Source organism: Eriocheir sinensis, chromosome 12, assembly GCF_024679095.1.
Source record: "Eriocheir sinensis breed Jianghai 21 chromosome 12, ASM2467909v1, whole genome shotgun sequence".
In the NCBI taxonomy this organism is placed as follows: Eukaryota; Metazoa; Arthropoda; class Malacostraca; order Decapoda; family Varunidae; genus Eriocheir; species Eriocheir sinensis.
This window is the reverse complement of record NC_066520.1, coordinates 15,220,212-15,240,651: the sequence shown is the minus strand read 5'-3', so window position 1 is coordinate 15,240,651 and position 20,440 is coordinate 15,220,212. Positions and strand designations below refer to the sequence as shown.

The 20,440-nt window shown below is 42.1% G+C and overlaps 1 long non-coding RNA gene across 1 annotated transcript in view; it reads left to right on the top strand.

Annotated features, from left to right (window-relative positions):
• LOC126997741 (uncharacterized) overlaps window positions 1-16,151 on the top strand; it is a 63,509-nt gene extending 47,358 nt beyond the window's left edge. Inside the window, exon 3 of the long non-coding RNA XR_007752370.1 lies at window positions 15,992-16,151. This is a non-coding gene — a long non-coding RNA (uncharacterized LOC126997741). The remainder of the gene's footprint in view (window positions 1-15,991) is intronic.
• Window positions 16,152-20,440: the final 4,289 nt, after the last annotated feature.

Here is a 20,440-nt window from a genome sequence, read left to right as displayed (position 1 = left end):
CTGTTTGTTTGTGTGTCTGTCCATCTGTAAGACTAGGGTTCCACTGTGCGTGCGTGCTTGCCTGTCTGTCTTTCTGTCTGTTTACATTGGTGTCCGTCTGTCGGTGTGTCCGTGCTTCTACATCGCCACCTACTCTCGTATTCTTGTCCTTTGTCCTTTTTTTCTTTGTCTTTGATTTTCATTTCTGTCCAGCGTTTTCGTTCGTTATATTCGCCTGTCACTGTATCTACCGCTGTCTGTTTGTGTTTCTCTCTCTCTCTTCGAAGTATATAATCTCTTTCACTAACAAGACTGGCCTCGAGCGCCCTTCCCAGCCATATCCGCCTCGACCCCGTCCTGCGAATGGCTACTTGACTTAGAGAGAGAGAGAGAGAGAGAGAGAGAGAGAGAGAGAGAGAGAGAGAGAGAGAGAGAGAGAGAGAGAGAGAGAGAGAGAGAGAGAGAGAGAGACGAGAGAGAGAGAGAGACGAGAGAGACGAGAGACGAGAGACGAGAGAAAGAGACGAGAGACGAGACGAGAATCAATGTTGAAAACTTACATGGTCGACTCTCATCTTGCTTTCTCGCTCTTCCTTTTCACTCTGCCGCTGGATATTCGTCTTCCTGCTAACCTGTCTTCCCTTCCATCTATCTCGGTTATCCCTTCCCTTCACCCGCCCCTGCCAACCCTGCTGAGACTCCCTTGAAGTGTGCCTGTACCGTCCTTGCCTTGCCTTTCCTCATCCCCAACCTGCTACGCCTTGACACCCTGCCCCTCGCCTCTACCACTCCCCTGCGTCTTCCTTCCGCCTTCCTGCCTTGTTCCTGACCTGCCTATCACCCTCCCTTTGTCTCCCTTCCGTCTGTCCGCTACTGTATTGTCCTTTACTCTCCCTTTGGCTCTCCCTTCTGTCTACTCGTTGCCTCCCTGCCTCACCCTTTGCCCGGTCATAGCTAAGGTTCGTCTCAATCTACTGTCTCCTTTGTCGTCTTTGCGTGCCCTCGAAAACTGCCCTATTGTGTTTGTTAGCTCCTTCATCATCTCTCTTCCCTAATTACCTTGCCATGCCTACCAAGCCCTACGACAGACTCCTCTCTCTCGCCTCGTCTTCTCTGCCCTTCCCATGTAACTTTCTTCTACGTGTCTTCTATAGAGTTGGCTATCATCGGCGTCCTTATATTAAGTACCGACGCTAAGCTGTTGTTCTTCACGGTCTTTGCTTCCTGGAACTCCTTTTCTCTTCCCTTCTCCTCCTTTCATTTGTCTCTGTTAGGTTGTAATTTGTTTCACTATGGTTTCCTTTCTCCCTTTTTTTCTCGTCCGCTCTCGCTTTGTCTTGTTTATTTTTCTTTTTTTTTGTTCTTTTCTTCATCCAATCATTTATCACTATTTGCTTGTCTATCTGCTTCTTTGTCTCTGTTTCTCTTTCTTTCTCTCTCATTCTCTCTCTCTCCCCCTCCCCCTTACCCCTCCTTCTTTCCCCTTTGCTATCCGTAACCACTTTCTGTCCCTTCTTTCATCTCCTCTTTCTGGCCCCTTACGATATAGGATTGAACCTCTTTGGGTTATCAGTAAGGATTTAGTCTCCTTCCATCCCGCCTTCCCATCTACGCCCATCACCCTTACTACGACCCTTCCCGCCCCCCTCCGACCCATAACCCATCCCTATGAAATAAAGAAAGAGGGAGGGAGAGAGAAAGGAGGATTTTTTCTTGCTCTATTTCAGGAGTTATGTGACATGGTGGTTTAGATCAGAGGGAAGGAGAGGGAGACGGAGAGGAAGAGGGAGATGGAGAGGAAGAGGAAGATGGATAGGGATAGGGAGAGGGAGCGGGAGAAGGAGGGAGAAGGGGAGAAAGAGAGAAAGAAAAATAAAGATGAAATGTCACGTTAATAAAAGAGGTAGATCTTATTTCCCTCCTCCGGGCGCATCACTGCCGAGCGACGTGATGCATTTTAACACTGACGCTCCTTGATGTGGGGGTGGAGGAGTACTTCATGGCTCGTCTGGGCTGTGGAGCATCGTAAGAAGGGAAGGTGAGAGCCGGGCATACATCTGACTGAGTGATCATCGACAAGCAGCCAGATACTTAACTTTTAGAGTGGTCAGTGTGTGTGTGGATGACAGACAAAACACCTAACCACCAAATCTGACGAACAGTTCTACAAGCAGATACTTGACTTTAAAGTGGCCATTCTGTGTGCCTGACAGACGAAACACCTGACCACTATATACAACAAACACATGTACAGGCAGATGCTTGACTTGGAGGTGAAGGTCAGTGTGCATGAGACAAAAAAAGATTAACCACCACATGATATGACAGACAGACAGAAGAGTTGTACGGGTCATTATCGAAAGGTTGCGAGTTCAGTCCCGGCTCACGGCAGATAAATCGTGTGTGTGGGGACGTGAGAGTTGCATGGTCTTAGTCACCTAGCTCGGAGTGTTCTTTAATAATCCCTTTAAGAAGAGCTGAAATTTAGATGGTCACAGACACTCATCTCGACAATAATGACCTATGAGTGAGACAGACAGTACATGTCCACGTACAAACAAGAAATGACCGAAGAGAATATCCAAGTTTTCACGTAGATACAAACACAACAATACTTCGATGTGTGTCAATGCGTAGGCCAAATAATCTGAAGACACACGCCCGCCTCACAGTAAGCCAAGCAGATTAAAGATAAAGATAAAGGAAGGCCAATTATCTTAGGACAAACACCCGCATGATGATAAAGGCGAGCTGATGAAATTGTAAAGATAAAGGAAGGTCAAATGATCTTAAGACGCAAACCCGCATACCGATAAGGCAAACAGATAAGGTAAAGGTAAAGGTTGCCCAAATCATTTTAAGACACGTCCGCGTCACGATAAAGCGAACCGATGGAAGAACCGTTGGAAGACCTGATTCGGATTTCAATATCGACTCAGGTACAGACACATACGCTCGATCGAAACAAAGTGATCGTGCTTGAGATATATAAGACTCACCCCGCCTCAAGTTCGTATCTGTGCCTTGCGAGTTGTGAGAAAAGCAGACACAAACACACGGTCACTGACGAAACTCGGATTGTTAGACACATATTGACAGATACAAAGTCAGGCTCACCTTCGAGATTCAATATTGTTGAGTCTCGCGTTTCAGTGAATATTCTTTGGTGATTTTTTTTTTTTTTGTTTACTTGTGTTTGGTTGTTCGTGTGAGTGTGTGTGTGTGTGTGTGTGTGTGTGTGTGTGCGTGTGCACGAGCTCTTTCCAGTGTGTGTGGATTATTGATTATTGGAGTGAATTTACATTGTAGATGACGGAACAATGATGCTGTGACAACACACACACACACACACACACACACACACACGTACACGTACACATACACATACACACACACACACACACACACACACACACACACGGGGGGGGTGGGGGAGTGGAGAGAGAGAGAGAGAGAGAGAGAGAGAGAGAGAGAGAGAGAGAGAGAGAGAGAGAGAGAGAGAGAGAGAGAGAGAGAGAGAGAGAGAGAGAGAGAGAGAGAGAGAGAGAGAGAGAGAGAGAGAGAAACATTTAGGTCCATCTAAATCGTCTATACAAACTTTTATAACGTAACATGGTAACACTTTCCTCCTTGACAACATTTTATTGAAAGATTTTAATTACTTTTTTTCACTTAAATTATTCTTGCTTCTCACTCATCCTATACACTCTCAAATTTAGTGTTAGATATTCAAAAACTGAGTCGGGAATAGATTAGCTGTGACTTTGCATAATCGTAAGGAACAATTGGCTAGCCCCATACTCTAAAATACACCTTGCAAATCTTGTGTCCCTCCCAAGCCTCTAATGGTCCACAAAATAGTCTTGGTATTGTCTTGAACTCAACGTATTAAGCATCCAGTTATGTGCAGAAATTCATTATATTAAATCCCGCTGAAGATTTACGCAGGCCACTCTAAGGACAGCCAATATTTGCAAACGATAATCGGTTTCCTAGTCTTTGCCTTATTATATTGTTTCGCGATTAAGAGCCCAGAACAACATTAGCCTGGTTAGAATGAAATGTGGGCAATATCGCCAAACAAAAAATAAAAGTTAGGTAACCCACTTATGGAGTTTGCTTTCTGTTTCATAGCAAAATTGGTTTGTGTGTTTGTAGAAAAGGTCGTTAACTTTAATCTTTTGTCTCTATGTAAATACAAATCCAGCGAATCCCTTACTCTTTTTTACTTTATTTCCAGCAAACTGATAAGTAATTGTGAAAACGATAACTTTTTTGCGATTTAAAGTGAATAACAGAACTACCGACCTCTTAGTCTGCTGCTCCCTGTAACCTACAAACGTTTCTCAATTATCATAACAAACAGAATAAGTCCAGCATTAGATTCACCGTAGTCTATGGTGTGGAACGGTATTTATAAACACCATTAAACCACAAGAAAATAAAGAAATTCCAATAAAGGCAAGTGTTGAAATTATACAATATCTCCAAAATGATTATCGGTTTTCTTAGCAGCATTTAAAATATAAGACTGAGATAACAGAGCAATGCAGATCTACAGCGAATGCCTGAAGAGCCTAAGATTCGTGGAGGAAACAGCTGTGTCTTATAAAATGATCATATGATCCCTAACCTCCATTTGAGGCCTTCGGTTATTTATGGCTTCATATCGAGGTCAGACGGATACGTTGACTATAAAACAAATGGTGAACAGTTGATTCTCAGAAGTTCTTGTTTTTTTTAATGTTTATTCTTTGTGTTGGAAACTGAGAAACTTTTTGTCACAAATCTAATCTTTTTCCAGCAACATCAGATACTAGGAATTTGATATCTCTCTGGTTTTATTTTATCATCCGATGTAATACAAGTGCAGTGGATCATGGGAACGAATATAAAAGTAGCTCCCCTCCTCCCTTCCGAGAACACTATTCCGCTGAAACATAAGACTAACACATCAGTGATTCTCGTCTGTTTTAACTTCTTTTTGTTCGAATCCTCAACTTCCAGGAAAAGAAGTCGTGCGATCTGAAGGTAGCCCCGTAATGAAATGTGGGTGTGTGTTCCCTTATCGTCTATGCCGTTTTGAGGAGATCCCAACTCACACACACCTAACATAGTGCAGAGAAATGAACGCCGTAGCAGTCTTGTAAATCCCTCTCCCGTCTTGTTGTTTTTTGACTTAGTTAACTCCCCAGTGAAGGCAATCAATACGAGTTCACAGGGAAGCCATTACTCTGTTTAAGGCTGACAACGCGGCGATCAGCTTGTACAGGTGATACTCATACTAGATGCTTTTTTGTTTGCTGGCTACTCTCTCCTCTTCATTAATCTAGAGTAATATTTCAACAGGTTAACTATTCAGATTATGTACAACTCTTGATTTAGCGTCATAGGAATTTAGGTCAACAAAGGTCAATGCATTATGAAAAAAGTTTATGTTGTTAATTGGGGTTCGTGATCCTTGTAAGCAGACTTGATCTCCTATTCACGCCATACTTCACCTGAGTTCGAAACCCCTCGTGGTTGTCGTTAAGATGCCAGTCAGGGCTCGGCAAGGAGGCGGAATGTTCATCCCCACGTCTTGTGTCGCTCTCAGGAAATGGAAATGTGAGGGAAGGACATTGTTCACTCTGTCCCCTGAATTTAGATAGCCTTCCGCATCAGTGTATAGTCGTAAAACAAGAACCCTAATGACGTGTTACTTTGCTATAGTCGTGTACTGTCTGTCGTTCATCTCTCTCTCTTGTCTTATTTTATTTATTTACCTTATTGTATTTTATTTTATTTATTTTACCTTTATATATGTTGCTTTATTTTTATTTCATTTACACCATATTAGGCCAAATATCCATAATTATTAGACCTCTTCATAAACCTTTTCACCTTCCTGTATAAAATCATTTGTCCATATTTGTTTGCCTGCCTCACCGAATCTATCTAACAAGTCTATCGTCCTCAACACCCTCCTTCCTCCTCCTTGCCGGCACTCTTGCACACACACACACACATTCGTCTTGTTGCCTCGGCCAGCCTTGCCTGCCGTGCCTCGTAATTAATACTGTGCCGCTGATGACGCTCCTAAAGCCCTTGGTCTAAGTGAGCCTTTCCGTTCCCTCCCTCCTCCTCGTTCCTCTGCTGCTGCCTCGTCTCCAGTGGCTTTCATCACACTCCGGAATACGACGCCTCTCGCCCCACATATCTAGTTTAATGCTCTCAAGGGCGTTGCTCGTTTAAGTCTACGGATTTTGCTTGCCAGTTTTCATTTACTTCACTGAGATGCTTGTGTTATATCTATTTGTGTGTATACCTGACAGCCTGAATGTATGAATAGAAACCAAAGGACACTGCTCTTTTAAATCTACGGATATCTTTTGCCCGATTTTATTTATTTACTCTGTTTAGCTGTCTGTTATAATTATCTCTGTGTGTGTGCCTGCCTGAATGTGCGAGTGGAATGCCTAGGACACTGCTCTCTGAAATCTACGGATCTCTCTTGCCAGTTTTCATTTACTTTATTGAGATCTTTGTGTTATATCCATTTCTGAGCAACACGACTGCCGGAATGTGTCTCTATATAGAAAGCCTGGTAGGAGGTTAGTTGATTGGACAGCCAGGTGTATTTTTGGATTGATGGCTGGCTGGCGTATTGGCCGGCTGGTTGAGTGTTTACCTGTTTTGTTTTTGTTTGTGTGCCAAGGTCCGCTTATTTGTTCCTTTCTTTGTGTGTGTGTGTTTGTGTGTGTGTGTGTGTGTGTGTGTGTGTGTGTGTGTGTGTGTGTGTGTGTGTGTGTGTGTGTGTGTGTGTGTGTGTGTGTACTCTCTTTTGTCTGACTCCTTGTTTGTTTGTGTGTCTGTTTGTCCTTTTTGTCTGTTTGCCTGTCTGTATATATATATATATATATATATATATATTTCTATATATATATATTTATTTATATTTTTATATTTATATTTTTGTGTGTGTGTGTGTGTGTGTGTATCTGTGTGTTTAAGCACGTGTATGTGTGAGTCTGTCTGTATCTCTGCCTCTCTCTCTCTCTCTCCACCCTCCGACCTCCATTTTCAGGTAATCTTATTTAATATGGAATTCCTCACACATTTCACTCTCATTCTTCCTCCCATCAATAGTCGCGTGATTAATCTAAACCACCCACCCTTATTGTGTCCATAACGCTCTTCCTTCCCTAAGGTTCTCTAGTCCCTGTCACTGATGCCTTAAAACACAATTACACACACACACACACACACACACACACACACACACACACACACACACACACACACACACACACACACATGAAGCTTGTCAGACCGGTATCTATAATGAATATCAGGAATCCGTTAGTGTTATTGCAGGACTAAGGCAGAATAATGAGGTGCCGCGCGCTATCATGGCGGGACGTCTGTTGTGTTATGCTAAGAATTGTAAACTTGATTATGTATTCATCAACATTGTATTTGTTATTCGTCTGTACTATTACAATAACGATAATTAATAACAAGGGAGTCTGTGAATATTAAACTGGCTTCTGTATATCCAAGTTCTTCCTGACCATTATCTGCCTTGGTTTGTTTCCATGTTGCAGGTTCACTCGTATCTTTTACTCACTCCTTATTATTATAGTTCCTCTTAACGACGTGTTATTTAAGCTTGAAAGTACTTTGACCTTTATAAGGACATGATGAGATAACAGCAATCGGATGGAAAGTAGTTCTAACTTCTAAGAAATGATCACCAAAGTTTCTTGTGAACTTGTTTTTCACTACGAACCCCCGAGCGTGTCGTCCTGGTCGACTGGCGTGGACACGGCAGAGAAGGAATGATTGAGTGATCGACGCCCGCTGCTCTTGTTTTGCAGACAAGACTCTCCCCGCTGCCCGCTGGGGAGGGAAGGGACGCAGCTTCTCTAATATTTATCGTGCTACACATCCATCCACCGGCATTATCCAGTGAATATTGCTATCTTTATTTGGATCACGAATATGCACTCGTAATTATAATTAACAGATCTGGCAAGTGCTCATACAAGCATTTCTCCAGTATTTTTTTTTCTTTTCATGCCATAGATAATAAAAACATGACTTGCTGCCGCTGACTATGCGTGTGTTTTTTATGTAAATTCGAAACTGTATTGAAAACAGCAGCGATGAAGCACTGAGCACCCTTTAGGTAAGATGAGGGAATGTGGCAAACGCTTTCAGTAGCAGCCCGTAAGAATACATATTCCTAATCAGGACTACAGTATAGTACTTCATGAGAAGCTATTGACTTGAAGCGAACAAAGCTGGCATTACAAATCTAGCAGGACATTTTTACGAGGTCTTTACAGAGGCAGAATGGAGGGTGTGCCGTGTAATGACTAAAAATACGAATGCCGTGACCTCGTTCGGCGGGCAAGGGAAGAAAAAGTCAGCTTGATGCCCTTGTAAGTTTGCATTATTCTTTCAATACTGGACGAGGATAAAGTCGACAAGCCGCGGGACCCCCCAGGAGGACACGATAGTGAGCAAGGCCGCAGCGACAACAGGAAAAATGACGCACCGAGAGACAAGAGGTTACAGGAAAATTTGAAAGAAAAACCTGCGGGATCTCTTAAGTCAAAAGTGATAATGGTGAAGTATTGAATTAGTGAGCAAAGAAACATTTATTCTTGAATGGTTGAAATATGTTGGATAGACTCATAAAAACAAGGACAGAGCTTTCTTGGCAAAAATCGCTCTGCTGTAAGAGAGAGAGAGAGAGAGAGAGAGAGAGAGAGAGAGAGAGAGAGAGAGAGAGAGAGAGAGAGAGAGAGAGAGAGAGAGAGAGAGAGAGAGAGAGAGAGAGAGAGAGAGAGAGAGAGAGAGAGAGAGAGAGAGAGAGAGAGAGAGAGAGAGAGAGAGAGAGAGAGAAGCAGTAAAGGGAAATATTTGAAACAGAGAGAATCATATAATACCATAGAAAACCTGACAAAGACTGAAAATGTTGTACGGCGAATGAGCAATTTCAATTTGCGCCAGCTCATTCCTGGAGGCTGTATCATACGGCTTCAGAAAATTCTTTAATGTTGCAACAGAGCTATCGGTTTGTGTTTGCTTGTGCTTTTCTTTGTGTTAGTTTGTATATGTGTGTGTATGTTTGACGCGCGCGCACACACACACACACACACACACACACACACACTGGCACTGACACTGACACTGACACAGAGAGAGAGAGAGAGAGAGAGAGAGAGAGAGAGAGAGAGAGAGAGAGAGAGAGAGAGAGAGAGAGAGAGAGAGAGAGAGAGAGAGAGAGAGAGAGAGAGAGAGAGAGAGAGAGAGAGAGAGAGAGAGAGAGAGAGAGATATGGGGGTGGGGGGTAGGGGTAGATATGAACAAAGGTGAATGTAAAAATGTCACTTTGAAAGGCTAATGTGAAATAAATCGGATCAAGGTTTCCTGTGCTGCGTAAAGGGCTCTGAGAGATCACACGAACAGGAGAATGTGGGTGAATGAGAGAGAGAGAGAGAGAGAGAGAGAGAGAGAGAGAGAGAGAGAGAGAGAGAGAGAGAGAGAGAGAGAGAGAGAGAGAGAGAGAGAGAGAGAGAGAGAGAGAGAGAGAGAGAGAGAGAGAGAGAGAGAGAGAGAGAGAGAGAGACACAGAGACAGAGACAGAGGTGACTAAGAACCAAAGAAGAACATCAGTAAGAAAGGCGCATAAAGGAACACGGAGATACTGTGTTAACGATGTCGGGTATTATTTTCAGGATGTGATACTGGAGACTCGCTAAACCTATTGACGACGTGCAGTAGCGTTTCATATCTCAACAAGCGGGATTTAATGAGGTTTGTTAGTAAGTCGAGACTGTGTCGAGGAGATTGTGAGGGAAGCAAAGAAATAGGGAGATTTATAAAAGAATGTATCATTTGCTCTTAACGTGAAGATAAAATGAAACCAAGTACATGTTATTTGGAGATTCTTTTATTACGATGTATGAATAAAGTTAAAGAAAAGAAACAGGAGATTTAAAAACGAACGTATCTTTGCTATAAACGAGGAGGTAAAATGAAACCAAGAATTTGTTTTATGACGCTGTGCGGAAGTTGCGTGAAAAATGTCAAACAAAAAATGTAAATTATTCAAGTAAAAACTTTATGCGATATTTTTAAAGCATAATATTTCAATAACAAAGCCATAAACATGTAGTATTGTTCATAATACCAATGGCAGCTAAGTCATGTTGTGCTTGGAGAAATACGTTTTTAAAAGGGAGACACGTTGCGCCAAGACTTGAAAATATATCTAGAAAATGATAAAAACTAAAAAAATATCAACCGGAAGAAAATCAAATTAAAAGAAAACAAGAAAAAAATAAAGAACGCTTTGGAGAGGATATTAGAAGAAATGTTGGTGTAAAATACATTGAGTAATAAAATCGTCTGCAGATGCCAGACGTATGATGACTTACCTTGAATCGACCCTTGTAGTGCAGTGTTTTAAATATAGATAAATTCCAACTCCTGCAGCGAGTAGCGGGCTTTTTTTTATTATTGTTTACTTTTCTTGTGCCCTTGAGCTGTCTTTTGTTGTAAATGAAAAAAAAAAAGGCTGGGTGGGCAAGCACCGTGTAGAAGAAAATATACAGATTTGAAACAGATTTTGTCGTCCTTACTAAGACTCTAAACAATGGAGAATCGGTTAATGTTGCTTCAAAGAGTAGACGTTTGAAGAGATGAATTTGACAAAGAATGACGCGTTGTGATATTTGATGATGAGAGCGCGGTGGTGTGTTCTTTGTTTGATAACGAGGGGGGTGGGAGGGATGTACTGGTATAACTACTGACGTCGTATCACACACAAGAAGATTGAGAGATGTGAGCCATACAGGACGTTGATCTTACCCTCCAATACAAGTGAAATAGGGAAGGGGAAGGAAAGGAAGGGAAGTAAAGGGAAGGGAGAAGGTTGGGGAGGGAAGAGGAGGATAGGAGGTGAAGGAAGGCGAAGGAAACGAAATGAAGTGGAAAGGGAAATGGAAGGGAAGAGAGGAAAAGGAAAGGGAAGGGAGGGTATGCTTGAAATAGATAAGCTTGAGGGAGGAGATCCAGGCTTGAGGGTAGTGTGTGTGTGTGTGTGTGTGTGTGTGTGTGTGTCTGTCTGTCTGTCTGTCTGTCTGTCTCTGTCTGTCTGTCTGTCTCTGTCTGTCTGTCTGTTTGTCTGTCTGTCTCTGTCTCTGTCTCTGTCTGTGTCTGTGTGTGTGTGGGCGTGCTTTATACTTTGTAGGCGGCAAAATATAATGTTAATGTTCATTTCCCGAGTTTGTTTGCACCGAGCGTACGTAAGTGAGTAGGGAAGGAGCCTGGAAAGTATAAATCATAATTACCGAAAGGAGGAAAGTCCAGCATGCTAAAAATAAACTTCTTTTTACCTGCTCTGATTACTTACAGTATCACACTTTTTTGTTGTTTCCTGAAGAGCCGTGACGCGCAGATAAAAAGCGCCATTACTGAGTTCCGAGGGAAGTAAAATCTTTGTGTGGTAATTAGGACAGCCGGCGTGGTACACAGAGGAGCGTGAAACGTGCGGTGCTGGGTGGGAGAGAGAGAAAGATTTATTATATATATACGAACACATATATACAAGGACATCCATCCATCCATCCATCTATCCATCCATCCATCCATCCATCTATCCATCCATCCATCCATACATACATACATAGAAATACAGACATACACACAAACAAACACAGAAAGACACACACACAGACACAGATAAACACACACACACACACACACACACACACACACACACACACACACACACACACACACACACATACACACACACAGAAAAATACAGGCACAAAAGAGCAGTAAAAAATCATGGGAAAAAAGGAAATCGAAATCCTACGTCATTCTAAATATAAACATATAAAAATCCAGAAACAATATACACACCTGGTATCTTTTTCGCCCTGTCTCGCTGCCTTCCATCCTCCCTCCCCGCTGCAGCCAGATGGTCCGAGTCTCACGGTACATCCCTCCCCCTCGAGCCTCCCTTCACCCTAACCAGGCCGGGCCCACGTCACACTGGCTATAGAGGGGCTTAAATCGGTCTTCCTGTCCTGCTTCTACCTGCCATTTTCGTTGTGTTGCGTCAGTAGAGAGCGGGGCAATGAGTGGTTGTGTGTGTATATATGACGAATTGTATTGTTGTGCGTATAGACCAAGAGAATCCGAAAACTCTCATCACTGTAGTCGTTATAAGCACCTGAGTTATGATTTTATTTTAATTGACAAGGCAGAAAAGGAGTCTAGAATTGAAAACAATAGCTACGTCTCACAGCTTGTCTTATATGGATTCGTTACTCATCAAACTGAACAAGAACAACTCGTTGGTGAGTCTGACATACATTCCTCTAACCTTAAACAACTAACATAATCATCAAATATCCCTAAGCGCAATTGGCCCACACATTCCTCTGCAATACTTGCACAAGTATTACGCATTTTACTTGAAAAAAAGAAAAGTGATAAGAATAAACTAAAAGAAAAGAAAAAAACACTCCCAACCAAGTTTCTGAATTCACTCTTCCGCAACAAGTAGGCATAATTTTGCACGGCCCGCAGCACACTTTTCATGAATAAATACGCCTCAGCTTCATCAAAAACTATCCTGAAAGTTTTATAATTTCTCACTCGCGAACAAGGTGCAAACCTTATTTTTTGACCAAACACCATGGTAGACTTCATTAAAATGTTGAAATGGTTTCAGGAAAGCGCTTATGTTTTGTGCTCCGCGAGGGGTCACTGCCGCCCCCCAAGGCGTTGTTTTCCGCCGAACATCGCCGCTCGAGGCCTGAAACAGATGTCACTTCGATACAACACATGACCAAGCCGCACGTCAGGGAATAAAGGGTTTCCGTGCGTGGGGAGTGCGTGGCTGCAGGACAAACTTTGTCATGCAGCAAAGTTCTCGGTTTCCTCTCCCTCCCGCCCGTCAGAAATGCTTGGCTCACATTATCCCGGGCCATGGCAAGCATTGTCAGTCTGCAGGACCCTGAATCCTCATCTTGACCGTGACTACGTTCCGCTTTTCCTTAATTAATTGTGGTGACGTTGCATCGTGACTGGCATGGGAATTCATGCCTCGAGCAGTGTAACATTCTGGTTCATCAAAGACTCGGGAAGTAACAAAATTGGGCATCAAGCGGGGCTCTTTGTCGCATCCCTTCCGTCCCGATAACCCGCTTGTGACGAGGATGCGGGGAAGGCGTCTGATTTAAGGGGGATGTGCGATCAGACTCTTTCTTTAAGGCTTTCTTTCATCCCCTTGAGCCGGTAATGCTGCGAAAGAAGGCGCATGTGCTAGGAACAGAAACGCTATTATCTCATAGTTTTGCCCCATTATTACAATATTTGACAAGAAGCAATGGGGTGAGATCACGAACTTAAAATTATTTACTGTTCAGGTGAAAGATAACTTTACAACAACTGATTTTCTCTAATATTTTGTTCCACTAGTTGGTCCAATATTACCAACTTGGCACTTCGCTTCATTATATCACTTTTTTCCCCTCAAGTTTCATGGTTATGTCCGAGTCACGTCTTTGGCGGCCTGTTAATGTTTACTCACGACAGACAGACGTTGAAAAACTCCGACGAGAGGACACACGAGCAGACGTATGAGGGCGAGTGTCACCTTTAATTAATTTCTTGACATAGCCCGTCTCTTTGTACCTTGTATTGGTTCTAATTTATCAGTGAGTGGGTGGGCGAGCGAATAAGACAAAAAAGAGAGAGAGAGAGAGAGAGAGAGAGAGAGAGAGAGAGAGAGAGAGAGAGAGAGAGAGAGAGAGAGAGAGAGAGAGAGAGAGAGAGAGAGAGAGAGAGAGAGAGAGAGAGAGAGAGAGAGAGAGAGAGAGAGTCAGAGTCAGAGTCAGTTTCATGGAAAGAATACACTGCCTGGAAAAGAAAAAGAGAATGTTATCTGAGAAAGGAACAACCAGCAGGAAGATTCTCTGGAAAAAAAAGCTAAAAATGAGAGAAAGGAGAAGAGAACAGAGAATGAGAAAGTTAGAGAGGAAGTCGGAGGGAAAAGCGGGGAGGAATGGCGAGAGCTGGTGCAATGCGATGAAGTAGGAAAAGTGTGTAGGAGGACGAGGAACGGAAGGGAGGAGAGCAGGAGGTAAAAAGAAAGACTCAGCATTTAGAGAGGGGAAAGGGGAGTGTCAATGGAGGCGAAAAAGATGAAAGACGAAATGGTGCAGAGAGAGAGAGAGAGAGAGAGAGAGAGAGAGAGAGAGAGAGAGAGAGAGAGAGAGAGAGAGAGAGAGAGAGAGAGAGAGTATAATGACTTTTCGCCTTTTGATGGTCTACATATTTCCTATCCCGGCTCATATCTCATCTTCTGCTTTTGTGTAAGTCTCTGTCTGTCCGTCTGTCTCCGGTTCTGAATATGAGTCTCTCTCTCTCTCTCTCTCAGATTGCAATTGCGTATTTAGTTTTATACATAAGTTTCAAGTTGTTTCATACCTCAAGCCTGAACCCTAATGTCTTGGGTAATACTTATTCAAACTAGGGTGAGTGTGTGTGTGTGTGTGTGTGTGTGTGTGTGTGTGTGTATTATTATGTACAGCGAAAAAGAAATCCGTATCGAATCTATGGTATGGATGCATTTTCTTTCCTGTTTGCCAAGTAATCTTCTGGTTTCCTTCTCCCGTGGCTGACTTGCTGGCCGCGCGGCTGCCTCAGGCTCCGCGGAGTGGCTGGTCTCTGGCATGAGGGTCCGGGGCGGAATATTGTGGTGGCCCGGGGATTGGACTGGCCCGAGCCTCCTCTCGAATGTTGCACCTGTTGGCATATGTAGACCATGAGCCAGCCTGACGTGTGTGTGTGTGTGTGTGTGTGTGTGTGTGTGTGTGTGTGTGTGTGTGTGTGTGTGTGTGTGTGTGTGTGTGTGTGTGTGTGTGTGTGTGTGTGTGTGTGTGTGTGTGTGTGTGTGTGTGTGTGTGTGTGTGGACAAGGATACTTTCGGTCCTGTGAATATTTTTTTTTTGTTCATTCAATCAACGAATATATGCATCACGGATTCTTGCGGCCCATGCGGCGCTGGGATGAAAATAATGGTGAACAAAAACTAGCTCGTTTCGATGCAAATCCACAAGAAATTTGTTGCAGTTGTTGGAAAAGGTTCAATATTTTTGTATACTTTTTTTATTTTTTACCGCAAAATGCATGGTGAACGAGCATAAACGTTGTGGGGAAAAAGTGTTGAAATCACAACAGTATATTCGAGCAGGGAGAGGGAGTGAGGAGTGAGAGGATGAAAGGAACATGAGGTACACAGACGGAAGGAAGGAAAGAAAAAAATGATGGAGCATTGTACCCTACTTATCGAAGAAAGGAACATGATTAAAGGTGGGTAAAATGATAAAAGCTTAAGCATTATATTGTCTGTTGTTTATTTGTACCTTTTTATAACTAGAAATACTGCAACCTTCACGTCCTTCCTTTCCTGAGCTGATAGTTTCCTATTTCCGTAGACTGATTTTGTGCCCCTCTCTATTGGGAGCAGCAGCAAGTCGCTTCAGCAGTGAAAAAAAAACACCCGGGACGGAGACACATCCATGCTCCCTTGATCGTTCCTTTACTCGTGTGCTGGAAAATATTGTAAATGGTCTCTCAAGGGCTGAGACTTAGGTTTCCTGTGTCGGACAAGAGGCGCGACGGGAAGGATAGTTTGCCCGGTGAAGTTCACACGTTGATTGTGATCCCGCAGCTGCGTGAAACTATATAAACCACCTCCAGGAAAAGCCTGTTGTCAGATTGTGTGATGAAATTTAGAAACACATGGAAACTGCTTTCACAGTCTAAAGCATCATATATTTTTCAATATGTATCTACCTTAGTGTCCAGTGACCCGGGACAATTTAGTTCGTTTTAAATTAAGGTAAACGAGCCTTTTGACACTTGTAGTTCAAACAGTAAGGAACAGTATATTCGAAATTGTGACAGTTGATTTTTTTTTTTTTTTTTTTTCACACAGGCCACCATGCAGGAGTTCAAATTTCCCAAGACTTTTCCTGTGTGTGGAAGCTGTGCAGCGAGGCAAAGGGAGGGTGACCTCGGGAAACTGTTCATGTGACCAGAAACATCGCCACGTTGCCTTTCACTCCTTTGCTCCTCTGAACCAAACACTAACAAAATAAAACTTTTTTTTTCTTTAGTTGAGCCTCTTGATGCTTCCGACACTCGATGCAAAAGATGGTGTCAGTGGTAATGTAAAGCAACAAGTCGTGGTATGCTCTTAGTTCCCAGATAGAGTTAGATATGCGAGGGTAATGCTTTTTGTAGATTATTATTATTATTATTATTATTATTATTATTATTATTATTATTATTATTATTATTATTATTATTATTATTATTATTATTATTATTATTATTATTATTATTATTATTATTATTATTATTATTATTATTATTATTATTATTATTATTATTATTATTATTATTATTAAAATCATTGTTATTATTACTTCTATTTTCATTATTGTAGTTTTTATCATTGTCATTAATAATAATATGTTATATGCACGACAATAATTTCAGGGTTAGTGTTGTTTTGATGAGCAGCGATGTCATTTGCGGAGAAGGATGTTCGGATAAGATTTTCGACGCGAGATAATTTGCTTAGGGATGTGTGTGCACGGAAAACAAAGTTGGGAAATCTTCATAGCAGTAATAAATCTTGAGAAAACTAATTAATGTTGATACAGGATGATTATGACGGCGAATTGATTTTGTTTTATGCAAAGTAAGTCATCGTTGAAGGACACGCAGGAGGTTCTCATTCTGGAGGTGTCAATGGATGTCAAACTGAATGACTTTACAATTCGCTTTGGGAGGCAGGAACGCTTGACTTCACCCCGGCTGCCTGACACTCACTGATTGGATGATACAAAAAGTTAAAGTCAGGTTGCAAGGGGGAGGTGCACAGATGGAGGAGAAGGTATTCGAATATCTGTCGTAGATTCCTTGCATGTAATTGAACCAGTCTTCGTTGAATATTGCATAAAAGGGCTACGAGGGTGAGTAAAAATAGGTGAGTGAGTAGAGGCAAGAAAACACCAAACTGCAATGGGAGCAGAAATCTAATATGTAATAATAATTTTCGTTTCATTTTTCCTGGTGGTGGTAATTCTTCGGGATGGTCGATTCTTGTAGCCAACACAATTTTCTTTTTGTAATTACCTTTACTTTGAACATGAGGTCCGAAATTATAAAAAGAAGCCATTTTTCTTTGTCTCCTAAGTGTTAAGGCCTTGTTGAAACTGCAGTTGTCTATGTAACATCCCGTCCTGTTGGTATCATACGCCTGCCAGATGTCACTCACACCTGGCAAACGATGCGAGGCGGCCCGAGACACGTGCAAGGGAGTGGTGGACATTCTCTTGATAAAGTGATAAGGTACAGGCGGCGTTTCTTAATCAAGGAGACACGTGCAAGTTGACGAGTGTGACTCACTCTCGCTCTCGCTCTCGCTCTTGCTCGCGTTCTTGCTCGCTCTCGCTGTCCATTAATTCCGCCGCTTTCTCCGCTCAAGTATCATCCTCACATGCTAATTAAAGCTTAATCAGTGTTCCCTCCGCGCGCCCTGATTATTTCCCGGCGTTTTCCTTTTCTGTGTTTTTTCTCCCTTTTTGCTCAGCTCGGCGTGACTTGTATTCCGGCGCGGGGGTTCCTAATGTTGAGGGAGTGTTTGTTGTCTGCAAGTGTAAATCCAGCCAACCTGCCGCTTTCCGACACTCCAGTCAGCCTACCACTTGAGTTGTGTGGAGTGGGTTTCGTAACGGTAATAGCCTTGCTCTGCTTTAGATGCCGTGGATAGTATTTGAAGAGGGTGCTGACTTTGTGCTCTACTGACAAATTCAGTGTGTGTGTGTGTGTGTGTGTGTGTGTGTGTGTGTGTGTGTGTGTGTGTGTTGTGTGTGTGTGTGTGTGTGTGTGTGTGTGTGTGTGTGTGTGTGTGTGTGTTTCAAGTACAGTAAAAACAATGTATTTCTCTATAAATTGATTATTTTGCAAGGTTATTTTAATTAAACACTATTAGTCGGCGATCTTTAGTAGGAAAATATCGGCCTTTTCACCCAATTCAAGATGGAACAGTTTAAATGGTGTACAAAGGTGATTTAGCTCCTGCAAGTGAAAGCGAAAGCTGTCGTATTAATTATGAAAAATTCATACAAGATACATCTTACGACAGTTACGTTGTCATACACGTAAATCATTTACCTTGTCTCATGAGCACGAGTCAGAATATTCTGTGAACTCCAAGGCGGCTTAAATACCTCAAGACCTCTGTGTCCCGCCACACACCAGACACAGACCGACGAGGACCGAGTTTGTACCCAGAGCGGCGAGGAAGGTGTGCCACAGGCGAGGCCGACCGGATCTTCAAGTTGCAAGATCAGGGATAGTTGGAAGGCTTCCTGAATTATTTTCATTTGAAACTGTGATTGTGATATATATATATATATATATATATATATATATATATATATATATATATATATATATATATATATATATATATATATATATATATATATATATATATAATTTTTTTTTCTCTCGCGGGAACATTACGGCAAAAGTTTCCAATGTTTCCGTTCACTAATGGCTATGGAGACACGAAAACTTTCAAGCCTTAATAAGTTATTGGGTCCACATAATATTATTTTAAACGTGGAGCCAACCGCTGATGAACGTAAAACGATAAATAAAAACTTCATAATTACTATTATTCACAATATAAATAATGAAAATTATAAGAATCTTGTTCAGTGTTCCATAGACAGAGCAGGGAGCGAGTCGTGCTTGCCGGTGCTAACGAGAGACGTGTAATTTTGAAATTTAATTTATGGCGTCCATAGCAACGTGACGAGACTGTAAAATATAATTAATGAGGAAAGAGTAAATGTATGACATGTAGATGTCCGTAAAAAAGGTTTTTGCTGAGTCTTTAAACAAATTAATACAAACAAGAGCCCGTTCAAACAAAGAAGCAGCTGTAATGGAATAAAATCGACTTATCATCAGAAGCATAACCCAAAGCGATATTATAAGGAGCACCTTGCCTGCCGCTAAATAAATAATAAGGAATATATGCCACATAGGATTATAAACTTGATCGAAAAGAAAATAGGAAAATAATCCAAAAGTTATCCACAGCCTTAATAATTTCATCACGCAGGAATTACTTGGGATGTTGAGGCTTCAGCACCTGGCGGCGGCGGGCGGGGCCTTGATGAGGTGGCGGACGGTAAATGAGGTGGGGAGAGGCGTGGCGGTGGCGGGCGTGCCTCAAGCCGTGTGAAGGTGACCGCCGGGCCTGGGAAGCCGACAAATTACGTAAAATAGTTTCCAGGCGCCGTCCCGTCAATTAACCTCCGCGATAATGGTGCAGGTCGGTGGCCCATACAAGCCTTATCAGAGGTTAATCAGGACACGAAAATGAAGAAAACACATTGGCAGGGCTGAAAAAATATATCGTCACCCTCATAAAATAATTGCCTAAGTCATTTTTCAGTGATTTCCAGGTTTTTGTTTACATAAATTTTTCATCATGTGACGCCCATTTTTGTATAGTTGGCTTCGTTATTCAGGGTCTGAGTTTTATAGAATTTGCCTTTTCATTTCTGCCTAAATCTTAAGCCAAATGAGATAATGACAGTTCTTTTCTGATTTCCTGAGAAGTAGAAAATAATGACTTCGGCGGATTGTTTACGAAGATGACGACATACAGAAGTGACAAGATTGAAAATAAGAACAAACATATTCTACATAATTTGTGATACGAACGGAAATCGAGAAGCAAAATTTGTGGCGTTCTATTAAATACACCATTGAAAATATATACAATGTTCATATTAAAAACGAAAATTAAGCTCCTTACCGAGTCTGCTTCACTTGATAGGAAATTCTACTTATAATGGGAACTCATTATTGAAGTTTCTCGTTAATTTTTCTTTAACGAAACACCGAAGACAAGAGTGGAAGTTAACCGACGATAACTTTCATATTATACTTTTCATACTCTGGATCACGCCACAACAAGCGCTCATCAACCTTTTCGCAGCACTTTCATCCAGTCGCAGTTTCCCTTCACTAAATCCACTGACGTTTCTCATACTTCCACCCAAAGACAGGAGCGAAAGTTAACCGACTATAACCTTCATATTATACTTTTTATACTCTGGATCACCCCACAACAAGCGCCCATCGATGTTCTCACAGTACTTCCATTCAATCTCTGTTCCCTTCACTAAATCTTTCGCATCAGAAGCCTTTGACGTCGCACCTTATTTCAGCGCTCCCCATGCACTGGCCTTGGCTCGGCGTTGCGTGGGGTTGTATAGGAGACATTATCACTTAACTGCCGTTGCTGGTTTTGTTTGTCCAGAGGCGGCGAGACACCCGATTAAGAGTGTTC